A 6881-nucleotide genomic window follows, 5' to 3' on the forward strand; every position below is an offset into this window, starting at 1 on the left:
AACCTTGTGAAGACTTACAGAAAACGTATGACCTCTGTCATTGCCAACAAAGGATATATCACAAAGTATTGAGATGAAATTTTGTTTCTGACCAAATACTTATTTTCCACCATAATATGCAAATAAAATGAAAAAAAAACAGACAATGTGATTTTCTGGATTTTTTTTTCTCAGTTTGTCTCCCATAGTTGAGGTCTACCTATGATGTAAATTACAGACGCCTCTCATCTTTTTAAGTGGTGGAACTTGCACTATTGCTGACTGACTAAATACTTTTTTGCCCCACTGTATGTGTCATCATGGCTGTTAGCTGCAGTGATGTGAGCTCGGAAGTATGCATAGAATCATAGAATTATAGAATGGTAGAGTTGGAAGGGACCTCCTGGGTCATCTGGTCCAACCCCCTGCTCAAAGTAGGATTTACTAAATCATCCCAATAGAATCATAGAATGGTAGAGTTGGAAGGGACCTCATGGGACCTATGATCCAGAAACTATAGTGCTGAGAGAGTTATTTGGGTCATTCCAGGTCCGGGTTTTACGAGCAGTCATAAATAGAGTTGAGCGAAATGGGTCGGTCAATTTCAAAAATCGCCGACTTTTGCCAAAGTCAGGTTTCATGAAACGAAACCCGACCATAGCGTGAGGTTGGCCATGAGTGCCAAAGTCGCGTTTCAAATGATGTTTCCAGCACTTTTTTTCAGCCAATGATGGAGGACGCACACTGTGGGCAACGCGATGACATAGGCAGCGGCCACCATCATCTTAGAGAAGGGCATTGAAGTGATTGGCTGGCTTTGTGTGGCGTCACAGTGGGTATAAAAGGCTGTGACCACTGACCGCCATTTATGCCGATCTTAGCATAGGGAGAGGTGCTGCTGCTGATTCTGAATAAGGAGAGCGTTAGGCAGGGAAGAAGAAAAAAAAACTACTTCTGCTGATAGCGCTTTTCACTGTACAGTTAGTGTGCAGTGAAAGGGGAGGATTTTTGCTTTTGTGCAGCAGCGCTGGTGGTGATTAGGCTGCATTGTAAGGCTACCTGCTAACTGCATTGCTGTGTGCACACTGGTGTTCAAACTGCTTTGTTCAAAGCACTCAAACTTTTATTATTATGCCCTGGTGAGTTACTGAGCGTTCATTTTTTCACAGACCGTATAGCGATGTATGCTCCTCACACACTACCGTGTACCGGCTGGTATCTCGGACAAATAGAAGCTATCTGGGTGTGACTCTGGAAAAAAAAAGCAGAGGAGTTTTTCTGTTTTTCCAGACCTACACCTTAGAGTGAGTGCTGCCCACTTTTCAAATAGTTTTGTATATCTGCTGTTTGATCACGGTCAAAACTAGACAGAGACAGCGTGTGTCAGTCCCTATACAAATAGATGGAGATTGACAATTTTCCATACACACACCATATAGCGGTGTACGCTCCTCACACACTAACATGTACCGCCTTGTATCACGGACAAATAGAAGCTATCTGTGTGACTCTGGAAAAAAAAGCCGAGGAGTTTTTCCGTTTTTCCAGACCTACACCTTAGAGTGAGTGCTGTTCGCTTTTCAAACAGTTTCGTAAATCTGCTGTTTGATGATGGTCAAAACTAGACAGAGACAGCGTGTGTCAGTCCCTATACAAATAGACGGAGATTGACAATTTTCCATACAGACACCGTATAGCAGTGTATGCTTCTCACACACTACCGTTGTGTACCCAAAAAGTAGTTTTCCAACACATAAGGGGTATGAATGTACTCAGGAGAAACTGAACAATAAATTGTGTGGCTCATTTTCTCCTGTTAGCCTTCTGAAAATGCAAAATTTGGGGCTAAATCAATACTTTGGTGGGAAAAAGACAAAATTTTTAATTTTTTCTTCCAAATTGCTTTAATTCGGGGAAGCTCCTAGAGGGATAACAAACTTCTTGAATGTGGTTTTGAGCACGTTGTAGGGTATAGTTTTTAAAATGGGTATTTTCTGTCAGATAGGGCCCTCGAAGTCACTTCAAAAGAGATGTGATCCTTAAAAAAATAGTTTTGTAAATTTTGCTGGAAAAATGAGACATTGCTGATAAACTTTTACCATTTCTAACTTCTTAACAAAAAGTTATGTTTAAAAAATTAAGCTGTTGTAAAGTAGACATGTGTTCAATGCTATTTATTATCTATTTTGTGTGGTATAACTATCTGGTTCAAGGGCATGCAAATTTAAAGTTTGAAAATTGCATATTGACTTAAATTTACCACTAATATGAAGTACAGTATGACTTTAGAAAACAGTTTTGTTTTACAAAAATGCTTCAAAAACAGCGTAAACTATGTAGTGAAAACACTGCAAAAAACATTGATTTTTGATTTGATTGATTTTTTGCAGTACTTTTTCACTTTCTCATTGTTTACTATGCATGAAAAAAATGTTGCAAAAACATTGAAAGAATTGACATGCTGCAGTTCTTAAATTCAGTCTGGAAAAAGAAAATCAAAAATAAACGTGTGCGTGAGATTTCTGAAATCCCATGGCTTTTGCTGGTACTATAGAAAGCAGATTTTAACGCTGCATGTGAACAAATTCCTATACCAAATAAAAAAGCATACAATTTCTCAAATCATAGTGAAGTGCACAAACAATTACTATTAAAGCTAATAGATATGTATCCAGATTATATGACAATGTAACATCCTTTAGAAGTTCAAATAATTTGGATGTACGAGCGAACTGAAAATGAACCTTAAGGAGTCTATAAACTTTCAAGAATCATTTTGGGATAGGCAGGTAATACTTTAAAATTGTTATTATTATTTTAAAGCACCAATAATTATAATGTTGTGTACTTGTGATGAGGGTACGTATACAGTAGATATAATATATATATATATATATATATATATATATAATCTAAGTACAATAAACTAATAGTGACAAGTTGGTACACAAGGATAGATAACCTTTCCTTCAAATGTTTATTATCTAAGCAGTTTTATGGATAGAGACAGTAGACTAGGGGGTTGAAATAGCTCCAGTAGTAATGAGGTGGCAGTGCATTTATTGCATATTGTGGGCTTTCAAAAACAGATACATTTTCAGGTTGCATCTGAGGTTTTCAATATTCTAAGGTAGCGCTGTCATTCGGGTAGGGGATACTCGCTTGGCAGCCAAATAACCAGATCCGGCATGGGTTTTCCATAAAATAATAACAGTCCATGCGGTTTATTCATGCATCAAAACCATCAAAGCATTGGAAAACAGCATAACGTCCATGACAGAGCTTCTCTCTGTTAAGCCTGTGGTCACACAGGTTATGCAATATTCCATACACAGGCTCTTCAGCCTCCCAGTTATATCCCCTCTCTGGGTTTACCTCATGGCTGCTTCACCACGCTGCAGATATCCATTCCCTCCAGGGAACTATCAGGCACGTGCAGCCATTAACACAGCGTACACTTGCTGTCAGGAAGACAGCCCCATCTCTCTCAGACGGGACCTTCCAAAACGGACCACCTGGGTCCCTGCATTCACCCATGTGACCTACCCTGGCCACCTTATATGGTCCGTAGCCACGCCCACCGGGTCACATGGCTATGACCTCATTACAGGTCCTTCAACCACTCATAAACACTTTACAATAGTGTTCTTAAACACCCCCTGGGTGGGTTTGTAGGTAACTGGTTCCGCCCGTCTCACCAGTTACCTGGAGACTTCCCAAACACATTTAAACAGCATCTCAGCAGTATCACTGCTGATCAACACACACACAAGTCTCCATCCCAAGGCCACCCACCTTGAGATACATAATGGTCCTTTAGCACCCTGCTCCTGTTACCACTCTGGACAAGGCTATTCGTTCATCCTGGGACACCCACACAGTGCCTCCTAGCGGACACAGTGGTCAATACACCACAATATGATAGACAATACATGATATGCTGAAAGAGCATGTAGATGCTCTTGGAAACTCTTGAACAGAATTATGTAAATTCAGCACCACGCAGGGCCTGGGAACTCAGTACTGGGCCGGACAGTTCTCCAGGGGGTTGTCACAGCAGCAATGACCCGGTCTGTGGCCCTCGGCGTGCAATGAAATCAAGATGGGGAAAGTTATAGGGGAAAGTTTGTGATGCCATTCGTGGAGTTCAGCTATAAGAAGATGGTCAACGTTGCGATTCAGATCCACAGGGTCAGTTGATGATGCAGCAGAGATGTTACAGCTCTCCACGGGTAGAGCTAGGCCCCAGGGCAGTTATAAGATAGTTAATGATGGTCAGGGTTGTAGTGCAGGGTACATGACGCAGTAAAATAATTGTAGGACATAGCAGGATGCAGTCTTCACACTTTTATTCATGGTCTTTTAGGTTACAGTCACCAGCCGGGGTGCTGTGTCCTCCAGGTCGGTGGTCAAGCCAGCTCTCGGGTAATTTGGGGTACAATTTACCAGGAACCCTTCTTATGTTCCTTCTCTGGTCGTCTCTCTCAGCACTGGCTACAGCCTCTCCTGCCCTGCGCCTCACACAATGTCTCAAGCCAGCAGCCTGGGATCCTGTCAGGTGACGTCCTCCTGATCCCCTTGATCATATATGGCTGCCTTTTCAGCTAATGTGTGTGGATTTGGCTGTCGCACATACAGATACTACAGCCTCCGGTTTGCTAGCTGAGTCTTGCAGTATCTCCACTAGATTGGGGCCGGTCCCCTACTGTGACCTGGTCCCTCCAAAAGACTACAGTCAGTGTGGATTTGGGCTCCAAGAGTGGATTCCTCAAGTCCCTTGCCCCTAAGACCCCTTCTTACTCTTTGGAGACCCTCTCTGACTCCTTCGCCACTCCTCTATTCTCTCTTGTCCTGGGACGAGCTCCTCACTCTTCCACTTCCTTCCACCAACTGCCTTCTCTCTCCCAACTGCCACTAACTCCTTCCCTTCTCTACTTCCTCCACTCACACCTTCTACCCAGCACCTCTCTGGCCTGGAGAGGTCTAGTATTGGGTGCTAGTGTGTGGGTCCTGGGTAGTTCCCCTTCCTTACCCGAGCGGAGAACCAGACCTCTGGCTGAGGTGCAGTACCTCTGTGGCGATGGGACCCTCAGGGGCACCACATAAAAGATTGGAGGACAAGAAAGACATTTTGTGAAGATCTCAGATTATTTGTACATGTGGGGAGATGTTAGGAGCTTAGTTCAGACAGAGATATACAGTATGTAGGAGGCAGGTTATGTACAGTTGTGAATTTCATCCTTAAGAGATGTATAATGCAATAGTTGTACATTAAAGCTCTCTTTAATGTAATCAATCTTGTTTTTTAAATATGAGGCAAAGTCTTCTGATGAAATGAAGGAAATGGAAATGGGCAATTAAAAGTGTTACATAACTGTTTGAGGTTCTAGGATAGAGAAGATATAAGAGTGTGAAGTTATCCTGTTTGGTAGACATATGGGCCAACTTGAATTTGATATAGTATCCCTGTAAGTACATATTATCTTAGCAATGTTCTACTAGTCTGGACATTTGGCACAGCTTTTTGTGAGTTTTGTGTTTCAAGGTTGTCTATTGATTCATTGCATTCTGTTATGCATGAGAAGAACATATAATTTAAGAGAAGAGGTGATTGTGGCATTGTACAAAACAGTGGCTGTGTTTCTATCATGGAATGATGGTATCATGGATAGCAGTAGAAGAGAGTGTTGGTGAAGTGAAGGCCTCCATAATACATTTCAGTAGGGTAGGCTGTATCAGAGGGTTTCAGTCATGTTTTTGCTAGACCCAGAAACAATAGATTGCACAACATAAAGTGATCTTATTTAACAGTTTGTAGCAGTCAGAGTGTGCATTTCATAACGCTGTGGAAAGAGGGAATGGGTGAGCACAGGTCAAACAAATGGGTTTCAAGTTAGTTAGAGAGGTTGCAGGGATTTCAAGTAGTTGACGAGTGAAAAGATTGAGATATAATAGTAGAAATCAGTTGAGGAGCTACAGGAATAGGAGATATGTCACTAACAATGAAGAGAATCAGAGCAAGAGAGTGTAGGTGGGAGAACAAAAGTTCATTGTTATTTATTATTATAGAGCCATTTATTCTATGGCGCTTTACATCTGAGGAGAGGTATACATTAAAAAACAAGTACAGTAATCTTAAACAATGCAAGTTATGACTGGAACAGGAGGGGAAAGGACCCTGCCTACGAGGGCTCACAATCTACAAGGGATGGGTGAGGATACAGTAGGCAAGGGTAGAGCTGGTCGTGCAGCAGTTTGGTCGATAGGTGGGTACTTCAGGCTTGTCAGAAGAAGTAGATCTTCAGGTTCTTTTTGAAAGTTTCCATGGTAGGTGAGAGTTTAATATGTTGTAATAGACAGTTCCAGAGCAGGGGTGATGTGCGGGAGAAATCTTGCATGCGATTGTGGGAAGAGGAGATAAGAGGGGAGTATAGAAGGAGATCTTCTGAGGATCGGAGGTTGCGTGCAGGTAAGTACTGGGAGACAAGGTCACAGATGTATGGAGGACACAGGTTATGGCTTTGTATGTCATTGCTAGGGTTTTGAACTGGAGTCTTTGGGTAATGGGGAGCCAGGGCAGGGATTGACAGAGGGGAGAGGCAGAGGAATAGCGGGGGGACAGGTGGATTAGTCAGGCAGCAGAGTTTAGAATAGATTGGAGGGGTGCAAGAGTGTTAGAGGGGAGGTCACAGAGCAGAAGGCTGCAGTAGTCAAGGCGGGAGATGATGAGTGCATGGATTAGAGTTTTTGAAGATTCTTCATCTAGGAATGTACAGATCAGTGAAATATTTTTGAGGTGAAGTCGGCAGGAAGTGGAAAGGGCTTGGATATGTGGTTTGAAGGAAAAATCAGTGTCAGGGTTTACCCCAAGGCAGCGAGCTTGTGGGAATGGGGAGAGTGAG

This window comes from Dendrobates tinctorius, unplaced genomic scaffold (genome assembly GCF_039654945.1).
Source record: "Dendrobates tinctorius isolate UK_male_01 unplaced genomic scaffold, ASM3965494v1 ptg000022l, whole genome shotgun sequence".
Lineage (NCBI taxonomy): Eukaryota > Metazoa > Chordata > Amphibia > Anura > Dendrobatidae > Dendrobates > Dendrobates tinctorius.